The following is a 14,658-nucleotide window of genomic DNA, read 5'->3' as shown; positions in this document are numbered from 1 at the left end:
CCTTTCTGGCCTCAGCTCTCCGGTTGGATCTTTCCTCCATGCACGTATGGGTGTCGGTTTCCTCCTCCCCCTCTTTCCTCTGGTGGGGGGTCATTGGGGGTGCGAAGGTATTCTCTCCCTCACAGCTCCCTGGTCCTGCCCTCCTCTCCTCGCCCTTTCTAACCTCCGTTCCCCCGTTCGATCTTTCCTCCGTGTGCACGTGAGTGCTGGTCTCTTCCTCCCCACCCTTTCTCAGGCACGAGAGAGTGCTGGTCCCTTCCTCTCCACTCTTTCTCAGGCGCGAGGCTGTTGGGGAACATCCCCAAACCCCCAACAGCCTCGCGCCTGGGTGGAGGTGTGTTCTGATTGGTTAAGGAGCTTGGCTGTGCACAACAAAGCCCCCACCCAAACAGAACACTCCCCCATCCAATCAGAGCACAGCCAACCCCCCATCCAATCAGAGCACAGCCAAGCTCCTTAACCAATCAGAACACACCTCCACCCAATCAGAACACAGCCAAGCTCCCACCCAATCAGCTCAAACCCCACTGGCAGTTAAAAGGAAGAAACAGCTGCAGTCACACACACTACTCCCAGAAGCACGAAGCTGAAGACACCAGCCTGAAGATGACGAATGTAACTTCGTCGAAACGTCGCCAAGACACTTCTAATTCTACGCGGGAGAAAACCCGAATAACTAAAGACCTACATATATATATATATATATATATATATATATATATATATATATATATATATATATATATATATATATATATATATATATATATATATATATATATATATATATATATATATATATATATAATGGTTTTATCTTAATTTAATATATAATCTCCTATATAGTATTGTATGTATGTGTGTGTATAAAATCTTCTAAATAGTATTGTCTATATGTGTATGTGTATGTGTATGTATATGTATATGTATATGTATGTGGACAATACTATTTAGGAGATAATATATTAAATTAATATAAATCTATACTATAATAAAATCACCATAATATGAAGCCATAATATTGCAATGGGATAGATGTTATAATTTGATATCTAAGGAAACTAACTATGTAACTGCTTCTGGTGTGGCTGTGATGGGATCATTCCAGGTTGCCTTAAAATTTCCTGAGGAGACATTCTTGAACTGTATGTGTAGTAGTTTGTTCCGGTGTACCACCACAGTTGTATTATGAACTCTTGGCCATTCTTCACTTAAAAAGCTTTGCCTTAGTTCTGGCATGGCCTGTCCTGATTCTATTCAGGTGGCTCCATATTTTTCAGGGCAACTGCATTCCTGGAACTGCTTTTCGTGGGTCTATGTGATCTGTTTGGTTGTGGTTATTAAAAGCCACTCATCTTAATCGCTATTCTTCATCTAGATTATAAGACTGTAGTATGTTATTCCAAACTGTGGTTTCCTAGATTTAAGCTTGGTGAGAGGTAGAGAGTCTAATCTTTTATGTATTGGAAGATCTCTAGGAGTCAGTGGTGTGTTTATCTTGCTCTACTCTCAACAACTGTGTATTGTTGTTACCCAACAACTGTGTATTGTTGTTACCCAGGGGCAATGTTAGAAAGAACATGGAGTCATGAGTGCGGTGTGGATTTAAGGGTTCCAGACATTATTCTCATTGTGTCATTAATCAGGGCAGGGTCAGAGAAAAACACTATATAATTTTTCTTTCTCTACCTTACTAATTGCTCATTGGAAATAAAGTTCCTTTTAGCATATGGAGTATGAGGGAAGGAGTTTTGTGATCTGAATTGGGGTCTCATAGCTGCTTTTTAGTAATAGCATGAATATTGTTGTATCCAGTTTAATACCATGGTTATTTCTCCTAAGAATATGTATGTGATGACAATCATGCTGGTTGCATCTTAAATTGGAATAAGATAAAAAGAAATGTTGAATAGAGAATAAATTTCAGCTGATGCTGAGCATTTTCTCAAGAGTCTGGTCTTTTAAGGTCTCTCTGATGTTACACTCCAAAATCATTAGCTGGATTCTTGGATGGCTTTTCTAAAGAAAATTTAAGACTCACTGCAGCCCAATCGAACATTATTTTTCTCTCACACTCTTACATGGAGGCATAGAGTATTGATTCACTGGATATTTTTGATAACAGGATGATACATAGAGTGTGTGTGAGTTAGAGTGTTGCTGTCTATCCAAAGTCTTGAGGGATAAAGAGGGAAGCTGCAGCCAAGCTGAAATATATATCTGAAATTGGATGGAATAACCAACATTTGGTTCTTATGTAATTTTGAAAGGTATCCAAATCTCGGGCTTGATTCAGATGGCAGAAAAATAAGAAAAGGTTGATCCATCTGCTGCAATACTATCAACGCTTCAAGGCCTCAGGCAGAGCCGTTTCTTGTCACCTGCTGTCTAATTCTTTCGATCCCTGGCAGTTACAGTTTAATCAAGGGCATCAGCATTCAGTGTGTATTAGAATACTTTGCTATATTCTAGAGCAGGGGTCTTCAAACGTGGCCCTTTTATGACTTGTGGACCAACTCCCAGAATTCCTCAGCCAGTGTGCCTGGCTGAGGAATTCTGGAAGTTGAAGTCCACAAGTCAAAAAAGGGCCAAATTTGAAGACCCCTGTTCTAGAGCTATATTTTCCACCTCAGCCACTTTAAGATGGGTGGATTTCAATTCCTAGAATTTTAGCTAGAGAATTTTGGGAATTGAAGTCCACACATTTAACAGAATAACAGAGTTGGAAGGGACCTTTGGGGTCTTCTAGTCCAACCCCTGCTCAAGCAGGAAACCCTGTACCATTTTAGAGAAATGGTTGTCCAATCTCTTCTTTAAAGTCTCCAGTGATAGCACATCCACAACTTCTGGAGGCCCGTTCCACTGATTAATTGTTCTCACGGTCAGAAAATTTTTCCTTAGTTCTAGGTTGCTTCTCTCCTTGATTAGTTTTCATCCGTTGCTTCTTTTAAAGTTGCTGGAGTTGAGAAACGCTAGAGCATATTTATGGCACAAGAAGAACCTGTCTTTGAGATTGCAGTGGTCTGTGAGAATGTCTTGAGAGAAAGTGGCAGGAGGAGCAGCAAACTAAGCCAATGGTCAGATAAAAGACAGCTTAGCCCACAGAAGCAATGGGGATGTGGCAAATGTCTCAGAAATGACCCTCCCTGGTACTTAAGACCGTAAAGGCGAGAGAGGAGAGAAGGTTTTTTTTTTCAGATTTGCAAGATTTTGTTACTGTAATCTTGCAATAATTTTCATGTGTCCGCTTGTGGCTGGTACGGCTTGTTTGGGCTGTCTCTGGGGGCTGACAGAGCCCCCCAGGAGACTGAATACAATCTTTTAATAATAATGTTCAAAACTATGCAAGCATTTCATTGGTTTGGGGCCGGCGGCCACTCTCTTTCAGGCTACCCACTTTGGATTTCACAGGCATAGTTCCCTTGGATTGCATCCTGTAACAGAAAACACATAAAAGCCCGTCAGGTACAAACTGAGCTCTTTTAATTTAGCAGCTTTGACCTATATTTATATAAGAAAGGTAGGATTGCCAGTGTTAAGTGACACACGCACAAGCATACACACAAAGAACTATCCCCTTAGCTCTATTTGGAAAGATAGAGGAGAAAAGAAAGTGTGGTCTGTGTTGCTGATGTCAGTTAAAGCTGTCCTTAAATTGCACTGAGCCTGGTGAACGGGCTGGAACAAGAAGAGAAATATTGATCTGCTTGTTAATGGACTCCCTTCTTAGCCAGGGATGGCAGCTGCTACTGCTTTCCCCCCACTCTCTTTTTACCAGTATGGAGTCAGCTTTGTTTGCCAGATTAACTCTTTTTGTTTTCATGGCAAACAAACTCGAGAGATGCTTTTTTCCCAATAGGGACCATATGGACCAAGGGATGCCTCTTCAAATATGGACCATATGGACAGCGATCCTTTTTCAGATATAGACCATATGAAGCAGAAATGCTTCTTCAGAGACAGATCATATGGAGCAGAAATGCTTCTTCACATATGGGACCATATGGATCAATGATGCCTTTTCAGCTATGGATCATATGGACCAGTGATACTTTTTCACATACAGACCATATGGAGCAGAAATGCTTCTTCACATATGGGACCATATGGACCAATGACACTTTTTCAGATATGTATCATATGGACCAGAGGATGCTTCTTCAGATACAGACCATATGGACCAGAAATGTTTCTTTAAATATGGACATTTGGACCAGGAATGGTTTTTTCAGATATGGACCATATGGACCAAGGATGCTTTTTCAGATACAGACCATATGGACCAGAAATACTTCTTCAGATACAGACCATATGGACTAGAGGACCCTTCTTTCAGATGTGGATTATATATGGACCAGGAGATGCTTTGTCAGGTGTGGACCATATGGACCAGGGGATGCTTCTGCAGGTACAAACCATACAAACATAATAGAAGTGAGGAAGAAAAATTGCTGACATTGTTTAATATTTAGTATGACATAGAAGAAGAACAGGTGCTTTTTCTGCCCCCCCCCCAAGTATATTCTGAGGAGACAAAATGTACAAAAAGTACAGTACAGGAAACTTTGATTTGTGAAGAGGAATCACTTTCATGGAAAACTCCTCCTCCTCCTCCTCCTCGGGATAACCATGCAGATAAAAAACTTTAACAGCTCATTTTCCACCAAGTGGCCCCAATCCAAATTCCTGCCCCCTCACTCTGCAACTGTCAATCCAGCCTTGACATTTCTATGATTGAGCTACTTTTGTTCTCAATTTTGCAGCTGAGAAGCATTTCAGATGTACAAGAATAGCACAAAGTACAGCTCGATTTTACCAGTTTAAACAACAAGAGGAAATTGCTGTATGTTTTAGGCTTAAAGCATTAATGCAGAAGGATTGAATACATATATGTGCACGTGAGAGAGAGAGAGAGAAGTTTCAAAATCTAATCATGTCTCCTGCATGCAAAATGAAATGGGGAAAATCTTCGGTTTTACTCACAATTTCTTCATTCCACTCAAGAGTTGACACCGATAAGGTTTAGGACAAAGCTGGAAAAATATAAGTTGCTTTGATTACAGCTCTAAAGTGGACGGTCCCATAGGATCTATGAATCAAGCCAGATTTATATTGAGTATAGGTCCTATATCTTTTGCTCCTTATTGCTCCTGTCCTTATTTAATAGATTTTTTTTTCTGTTCACTTCTCAATGTTGTATGTCGAAGGCACAATTCTGTCTCATCATAGGATCTTTGATTCTGGCTTTAACAGCTTTAACCTTCATAGAAGTGGTAAAGTTAAGAAAAGGGTGTACCACATTCCCCAAGCAGAGTTGAGTGTTGTCGACTTCCCTTTGCTTAAAAAAAGAGTCTTCTTATGGTATAAAGTAGTGTTTCTCAATCTTGGCAAGTTCAAGAGGGATGGACTTCAACTCCCTGAATTTATCCACCCATCTTAAAACTTGCCAAGGTTGAAAAACAACAGTGTAGAGGTAAACAAAAATTAATGCTAGTCTCAAAACATTTTACATTATGGATGGATTCCGTTATGGTGTTGAAAGGTGATATCCTAATTAAGGGAAGATTGTCTGCAGAGATGGTATTAATAGAATAGGTTTCTTTCATGAATCCTAGATTATGAGACCAATAAAAACATTCTATGTAGAAGATGACTTATGTCTCATGGGAGATTGGAGGCATTTCATCATCTGATATAGATAAGTACTGAATGATATTTTTATCTGATCCAGTCCCTATCAAAATAATTAATACCCCATCCAATTATTTTATTACCTAAGTCAATATTCTGTCCTCTTTCTGACAATCAAGAAAAATGATGAAATAAATAACTAAAAATGCTGTCCTTTAATGACATCAATAATTAGTTGCCTGAAGTGTCTAACTTAAAATAAGATAACTGTTATTGTCACTTTTTTCTGTAAACACACTACATACATTAAAAAAAGAAATTCTAATGCTCATTCTCAAAAGAAAATATATACCCATACACAGACATGCACATGCATAAACATATACTATATATAAATACACACACAACACACACATATAAAATCACAATCCATTTTGAAATACATAGGGAAAGAAAGAGTCTTGTGAGTTAATAATAATAATAATAATAATAATAATAATAATAATAATAATAATAATAATAATAATAATAATAATAATGATGATGTTGGAAGGGACTTGGAGGTCATCTAGTCCAACTCCCTGCTCAGGCAGGAAACCCTATACCATTTCGGACAAATGGCTGTCCAGTCTCTTCTTAAAAACTTCCAGTGTTGGAGCATTCACCACTTCTGGAGGCAGGTTGTTCCACTGGTTAATTGTTCTAACTGTTAGGAAGTTTCTCCTTAGTTCTAGGTTGCTTCTCTCCTTGATGAGTTTCCATCCGTTGCTTCTTGTCCTGCTTTCAGGCGCTTTGGAAAATAGCTTGACTCCCTCTTCTTTGTGGCAGCCCCTTAGATATTGGAATACTGCTATCATGTCCCCCCTCATCCTTCTCTTCATTAAACTAGACATACCCAATTCCAGCAGCTGTTCCTTATATGCTTTAGCCTCCAGTCCCCTAATCATCTTTGTTGCTCTTCTCGGTACTATTTCTAGAGTCTCAACATCTTTTTTACATCGCAGTGACCAAAACTGAATGCAGTATTCCAAGTGTGGCCTTACCAAGGCATTGTAAAGTGGTATTAACACTTCACGTGATCTTGATTCTATCCCTCTGTTAATGCAGCCTAGCACTGTGTTGGCCTTTTTGGCAGCTGCAGCACACTGCTGGCTCATATTTAAGTGACTGTCCACTAGGATTCCAAGGTCGCTCTCACAGTTACTACTATTGAGCAAGGACTCCGAGGTCCCTCTCACAGTTACTACTATTGAGCAAGGTTGATACTATATGGTACAAAGCTATTACAGAATCTAGGTGTTCTGCTTCGGATACTGCAAAGTCTCCTCCAAGAAGGTAACAAAGAAAACTGGTCATTGGAGAAGATGTGTAGCATTCCAGACAATATTGCAGACCCTGGTCAAGCAATGCTTCTATGCCATGACCTAGATAGAAGGAATTGAACTTCTAATAATATTTTCTTCTGTCCTCACCACTCTCTGCACAGCCTTCCTGTCCAAAACAATAATATTTCTAATACAATAGAATATGACAGGATGCTTTAAATTGTCTTTCTATAGCAGAGGCAGGGAACTATGTCCCCTTTATGACTTGTAGACTCCAACTCCCAGAATTCCTGAGCCAGCCATGGTTCCCCAGTCCTGCTCTATAGTAAGTGGTAAGGACAGAGGAAGAAAGATATGCTCTTCTCAACTTAGGATTTGTCCCATGATAGGCCTTGGAGAATACAAGACTTGGAGAAGCATAGAATTTCATAGGCCGGTCTTTTTCTGAGCACCAGAATAAAAAGGTAACGCAACCTGAGCTTGTTGCTTCTGATGCTGTGAGTACAGATAGTCCTTAACTTACGACCATAATTGAGACTGGAACTTCTATTGCTAAGTGAGACGGTTGAGTCACATCCAATTTTACGATGGTTTTTTTGCTGTGGTTGTTAAATGAAACACATGGGTGTTAAGCGAATCCGACTTCCCTTATTGACTTTGTTGGAGGCCAGTTAGGAAAGTTGCAAATGGTGATCACATGACCCAAAGACACTGCAACCATCATAAATACATGCCAGTCGCCAAGTGCCTGAATTTTGATCACGTGACTGTGGCAATCTTGCAATGATTGTAAATATGGAGATCTATCATAAGTTACTTTTCAGCCCCATTGTAACTTCAGCTATTTTATTTATTTATTTTTATTTACATGGATTTATATGCCGCCCTTCTCCCCATAGGACTCAGGGCGGCTCACAGCATATTAAAACACATAAAACATCGTCCCCCCATAAAAACCTATTAAAAACCAAATATTTTTTTCGCTGTATAATTAATTAAGATTTAAATTAAAATTGTCCCTATTTAAAAATTCTCCCTAGGCCAGACCCGCTTGTTGAAAAAGCCATGTCTTGAGGGCGCGGCGAAAAGGTAGGAGGTCCGGAATCGTCCGGANGCCGCATTCTGGACCAGTTGCAGTCTCCGGATGCTCCCCACAGGGAGCCCCATGTATAGAGCATTACAGTAGTCCAGGCGGGAGGTGACGAGAGCCTGAGTGACTGTGCGCAGAGCGTCCCGGTCCAGAAAAGGGCGCAACTGGTGGATCAGGCGAACCTGATAAAACGCCCCCCTGGTCACGGCCGACACATGATCTTTCAGTGTCAGCCGTGGATCCAGGAGGACACCCAAGTTGCGCGCCCTCTCTGAGGGGGCCAAAATTTCGCCCCCTATAGACAGCGATGGGGTCAGCTGACTATGCCGAGGCGCCGGCAACCACAGCTATTAAATGAATAGTCGTAAGTCAAGGACTACCTGTGTCATGTTTCTGCTTTCATGGGGGGTGGGGGGAAACAAAGCATGCTACTTCATGAAAAGGATCTTAATTAAATCTCTTTTTAAAAAATCAGAAGTAAAAAAACAATGTATGTGCCTCCCTGGAAATGGTTAAACCCCTTTCCCCCTCCCTCTCCTCTCCTCTCCTCTCCCCATCCCATCCCATCCCATCTCATCTCATCTCATCTCATCCCATCCCTATCCATGTCTTTCCTTTCCTTTCCTTTCCTTTCCTTTCCTTTCCTTTCCTTTCCTTTCCTTTCCTTTCCTTTCCTTTCCTTTCCTTGTAAAAAATGGGAAGATCAGTACTAACTTTGCAAGGATACCAAAACTGGGAAATGTTGCTTTATATCAGTGGGCTGAATTATGTGGCAAACCCATCACACAAATATCAGTTTTTAACAAATTCTATATCTCTCTGAGATGATATCCAGGTACAGACTTTAATTAGCTTTCTGGCAAATAAAAGTCCATTGGAGTGCAGCTTCCTTCATGAAGCCTCCTGTAGGCAGAGTGGGATGTGGTAGCTTTAGTAGTAGCATGGAAGGTGAAATCACATGTAGAGTGAGAAAAACTCAGAGCTACAGAAATTCCCAGTTATAAGGTAATTATGCTGCACTGCAGGAGGCATTGTTATTACTTCTCTGTGGTGGAAGATCACACACTGGGTGAAATTCTGAATTCTTTCCAATTCTTAAAGATGCCTGATAAAATTATGCTGGAGAAGACAGCCTCTCTGGAGCCCTCTCGTACAAACCTATCCGGAAAAATGGTCTTTGTGGTTGCTAGGCAGTTTTCAGCTGTTAATAATTTGGGTCCCGACTGTTGAAGTGTCTGCTGGATGGACAATGAAACTTCTTGATGCCCTTTGAGATCAATATTCTTTCTGTCTAATGAAAGATCATCTCAGTTCACATTTTTTTACTTATTCATTCAATAAAATGATATCTACCCTGCTTTTCTGTATATAAAATCTACAGTATAATTTCCAGAGTAATCTATGGGGACCCAACAACACAATTTTGCAATATGGACTATAGTTAAGAATTCCACCCAATCCCACTTTTCCCCATCTTTGCCTCTTCCCTTTGTTCACTCTTGGACATGAGGATCTTTATCTGGAACTGATTGTTTGTACTTTGGTAAATTTAAATTTTCTTCAAGCCTGCTTGCATTCCCCTTCTGTGAATGGGGCATGTTACCCTGACCCATCCACAAATGTATTCTTATGGAATAAATGTGCTTTTAATATACAGGATATGGAGATGTGAGCATTTGCCTGCTTAGCAAACTTTAGTCTAGTAAGATGCTAAAGGATGAGACAATACTGTGGTCCAAGGTTTTAAAAATAATGACAACAGCTTTAAGAAGGTTATGCCTCAAAACTGAGTCTGCAGCTCATCCTCAAAATCTCCTTAAGATGCTGTTATTTGACTCAAAGGGGTTGCATTTGGTTTCACATAATGAAAATATTTTTTTATTTTCTCATTCCTTAAAACACCACCTCCCATCTCCTTCCTTCCCTCCCTCCCTCCCTCCCTCCCTCCCTCCCTCCCTCCCTCCCTTCCATAAAGGAGGAATGATCTGTGCACATGTCATTTCATGTTCCCTATAACTTTGGCATTATAATGACATGTGTCAACCCCTTATCCAAATTCAGCTTACTATAAAGATCTTGAGCCACTTCTGTTTCTTAAAGTAGCTTCCCTCAATAATTTTTCCCTATTAACATTTTAATACAACTTGTAAAATTTCTTTTCCATTTCTCTTTATTTTCTCTCTTGGTTGTGCTTGTAACCATCTCCTAAAATAAAAATAAAGAGAAGACAAAGAAAAATGGAAGTAATTTTATACAAAATATATTAACCTTATGTACATCAAAGCATTTTAAAGAGACTGGAGCAATTCAGAATGGAATGCGGAGTTACAGAAATTCTTATTGGCCATTAAGATTGGTTAGCTAAGTTTGCTTTTTCCCTTTTCTATTCTCTCCTTCCTCCTTTCAAGCCATGTCGTTATAATGTAACACTGCCATCAGAGGCTGTCTCCCTATTTCAGTTTTATCTGAACTGCTTCCAGAGCCATCTCAAATTGATGTTTCAGATTAATGCAATTTCACTTATTATTTCTGATAGTGCAACTTTATGAGCAATCTTTAGGTGTCCTTTGTGAGTCTAAAAGGCAGCACATCAGGTTTAATTAAAAGAAAACTTACAAGAGAAAAGTGTAAGTGTATTTTATTTTATACAGGGTTGGGGTTTTTTTGTCTCTCTTTCTCTGTTGATCCAAGTCATAATTAAGGAACATCATTTCTGGAGCTTAAGATTTCTTAGTTGGGAAAATAGGCAAAACATTAGTCTCATACTCTTTTTTCCAACACTGCCAATTATTTCCTCCTTGTTTCTGTTTGACTCAGCTTCCCCCACTCCACCTACCCGTTATTTTGGGTAGATAAGTGGTGGTCCCTGAGCCCAATCCCAAAAGCAAAGAAATGTGGCAGATGCCAATACAAAATGGTGGAAGTTCTCCCCATCCCAGCTGTGGCTTGGATTTTATGGCTATCTTTAGTCTTTGGATCTTATGTCTTTGAAAGGAATCTCTGCAAATTGTGTGAGAATTGCAGTGTGTTGTGATAAGGGAGGTGGTTTTGTAGCTCTGTTGACACCCAGTAGAAGGCAGGGAAGAGTTGTGTGGATGTACAGTATGTCATATTGCCAACCACCCTCCTGGTGAAATAACTGTTGCTTCCCCTCTTGGGCTGATTCTGTTTGAAGAGGAATTCTGGAAAGAAAGAAAGAAAGAAAGAAAGAAAGAAAGAAAGAGAGAGAGAGAGAGAGAGAGAGAGAGAGAGAGAGAGAGAGAGAGAGAGAGAGAGAGAGAGAGAGAATCATATCCCTTTGTGTAAATTAAATGAATAAACACAATTAAAAATTTAAAGGTTGCTATCGGGAAACCAAGACTTGATTTAAATAAATGGGATCATTCTTGTTACTTACAGAATCCAAGATGACAAGCATGTTAAAAAAACAAATAAAACCCCAGGTTTGTTTTTTTTTGCCCAGTGCCTTTACAAATAGTCCTTGATTTATGATACAAGAGAGTCCAAAATTTCTCTTGCTATGCCGGACAGTGGTTAAGTGAGTTGTGCCCTATTTTATGACTTTTTTTGCTACAGTTGCTAAGTGAATCATTGCAATTGTTAAGTGAATTATGCAGTTGATAAATGAATCTGGCTTCCCCCATTGACTTTGCTTTTTGCAAGCCAGCCACGCTGGTTACAAATGGTGATCACATGACCCCAGGTCAGTGCAACTGTCATAAGTACATGCCAATTGCCAAGCACCCGAATTTTGATCACATGATCATGAGGATGCTGCAGTGGTTGTAAGTGTGAAAACCGGTCATAAATCACTTTTTCACATTTTCTCATAACTTCAAACAGTCACTAAATGAATAGCTGTAAGTCAAGGGCTACCTCTATGTTTATTTTTGTTTTCTTGGTCAATTGATGTCCCTTCTGGAAAACTGCCATTTGGGAGCAGTTTTAATTTCTGGGAAGATCATCTATATAGGTTATGATGGGAAAGGAGTATCTTTGGGGAATTTTCTTCATCGTCGTGTGAACAGGATGCTGTAGCTCAGTGGCAGTTCCCATGATCTGTCTGGGGAGAAATCTTGTGGCCAGCTGCTGCTGATCAGAGTTGGCAGAACTGAAATAGACGGACCAGATGGTTGGAATATGTATAAAGGTGCCTTCTCTGTTTATATAATAATATTGCAGCAAAACTAGAATGGGGTAATGGCAAAGAACAGGGACAAGCAATCTGTTGTTCACCGGGACTACAGCCCCTATAATCTTTTACCATCAATTGCTTTAGAAATCAATTTGAGAGATGGCTGTTGATCCAAGCTTTTGCAACATAATTATCAATGTGTGGTTAGTAGGGACAGCATACAGTAGGTCCAGGAGCAGAGAGAGCTGGATTTAATCCATCTTCAGCCATTGAAGCTCCTGGGATGACTTAGACCTTGGCGCTTTCTTTTAGTCCAGTTGTTATCAGGAAAAAAATGACAAAAAGCTAGATATGGTGTGAAACAGAAATCTATCTGCCTGAAGGCAGGACAAGAAGCAACAGATGGAAACTGATCAAGGAGAGAAGCAACCTAGAACTAAGGAGAAACTTCCTGACAGAACAATTAACCAGTGGAACAACCTGCCTCCAGAAGCGGTGAATGCTCCAACACTGGAAGTTTTTAAGAAGAGACTGGACAGCCATTTGTCTGAAATGGTGTAGGGTTTCCTGCCTGAGCAGGGGGTTGGACTCGATGACCTCCAAGGTCCCTTCCAACTTTATTACTATTATTACTATTATTATTATTATTAATAATAATAATTATCTATCTATCTATCTATCTATCTATCTATCTATCTATCTATCTATCTATCTATCTATCTATCTATCTATCTATCTATCTATCTCTATGTACTGTATGTGTATGTATGTGTATGTGTATATATATAGTGTATGTTTGTGTGTGTGTGTGTATACTTGCTTTTAAAAAGAGCAATGCAGGTAATCCTTGACTTATGACCACCATTGAACCTGAAATTTCTGTTGCTAAATGAGACATTTGTTGAGTTTTGTCCCATTTTACTACCTTTCTTGCCACAGTTGTTAAGTGAATCATTGCAATTGTTGAATTAGTTGTTGTGAAGTGACTCTAGCGTCCTCACTGATTTTGCTTGTCAGAAGGTCACAAATGGTGATCACAGGACCCCAGGACAGTGCAGTCATCATGATTATAAGTCAGTTGCCAAGCGGCTGATTTTTGATCACATGACTGTGGCGAGGTTGCAATGGTTGTAAGTGTGAAAAATGATCATAAGTTACTTTTTTCAGTGCCGTTGTAACTTTGAATGGTCACTGAATGAGCTGTCATAAGGGGAGGATTACCTGTAATAGCAATGGAATGGCAGTCTAATCAGTAGGGAGCAGATGGAGTGTTGTCATGTAAGTCCCACCTCTATTAATACATCCTTTGTAGTCATACAGCATATACATTTTACACCACCTTTTCCTGTGTTGTTCAAAAAGTGACTTCTCAGCCATAGCCCCTGCCCTGTGGAACATTCTCCCTCCAGAGATGAAAATGGATCAGCCCTCTTGGCCTTTCATAAGGCCTTGAACATCTTGGCCTTTCATAAGGCCTTGAACATATGTGTGGGCTTGGGGGTCCCGAATGTGTTAAGGGCCACTTTTCTAGCTTATATTAATACTTATTTTTACAATTTTTCTCGGGTGCTATATTTATTTTTCAGTTTTGTTTCTATATGGTTTTAATTGATTTTGTGAGATGGGCAGCTACAGAAATTGGATGGATGGATGGATAGACGGATAGATGGATGGATGCTGTTTCATCTAGACAGCAGAACATCTCTAACACATGCCCAGTACACTAATTTACCACTTGGATCATCTTCATTGACTTTATGCCTTTGTACCAGCGTTGTTAATATGGACAATTCTAGACTGATCCATCTGTTAGACAAAGCAAAGGCAGTCCATGTGGTGTATTCTGGGAAGGACAGAGGTTGCAGAGACAACTCCAAGCAGTTGCCAGGAATTAAACCCTGGCTTGAAGGTCTCCTTGTGAGGAGCACTTTTGTAGAGTGTGAGTAGGCAATCCTAAAAATCTCTCCTCCTCTCTGGAGAGATTTTTATCAGCCAAAATGGACTCCTGGCCAGTGAATCCACTGCAGTGCTGTCCCCATTTGTGGAGTTAATTAGAATAGAATAGAATAGAATAGAATAGAATAGAATAGAATAGAATAGAATAGAATAGAATAGAATAATTGAAAGGGGCCTTGTAAGTCATTTAGTCCAACCCCCTGCCCAAGCAGGAGTCCCTAAACCATTTCTGTCAGATGGCAGTCCACTCTCTTCTTGAAAGCCTCCAGTGATGAAGTACTAACAACATCTGAAGGCAATCTGTTCCATTGGTTGATTGTTCTCACTGTCAGGAAATTTCTCCTTATTTTCAGGTTGAATCTCTCCTTGATCAGTTTCCATATGTTATTCCTTGTCTTCAGGTACTTTGGAAAATAAGTTGACCCCCTTCTCTCCGTGGCAGCCCCTCAAATATTGGATCACTGCTATCATGTTTCCCCTGGTCCTTCTTTTCACTAGACTAGCCATGCCCAGTTCCTGTA

The 14,658-nt window shown here is 40.0% G+C and overlaps 1 protein-coding gene across 1 annotated transcript in view; it reads left to right on the top strand.

The window, feature by feature from the left end:
* Positions 1 to 14,658, top strand: part of PTPRU (protein tyrosine phosphatase receptor type U) — a 335,303-nt gene that overhangs the window by 43,311 nt on the left and 277,334 nt on the right. The gene's annotated exons all lie outside the window — the stretch shown is intronic.

Source organism: Protobothrops mucrosquamatus, unplaced genomic scaffold, assembly GCF_001527695.2.
Source record: "Protobothrops mucrosquamatus isolate PMUCROS unplaced genomic scaffold, P.Mucros_1.0 scaffold116, whole genome shotgun sequence".
In the NCBI taxonomy this organism is placed as follows: Eukaryota; Metazoa; Chordata; class Lepidosauria; order Squamata; family Viperidae; genus Protobothrops; species Protobothrops mucrosquamatus.
This window is presented reverse-complemented; position numbering and strand designations above follow the sequence as displayed.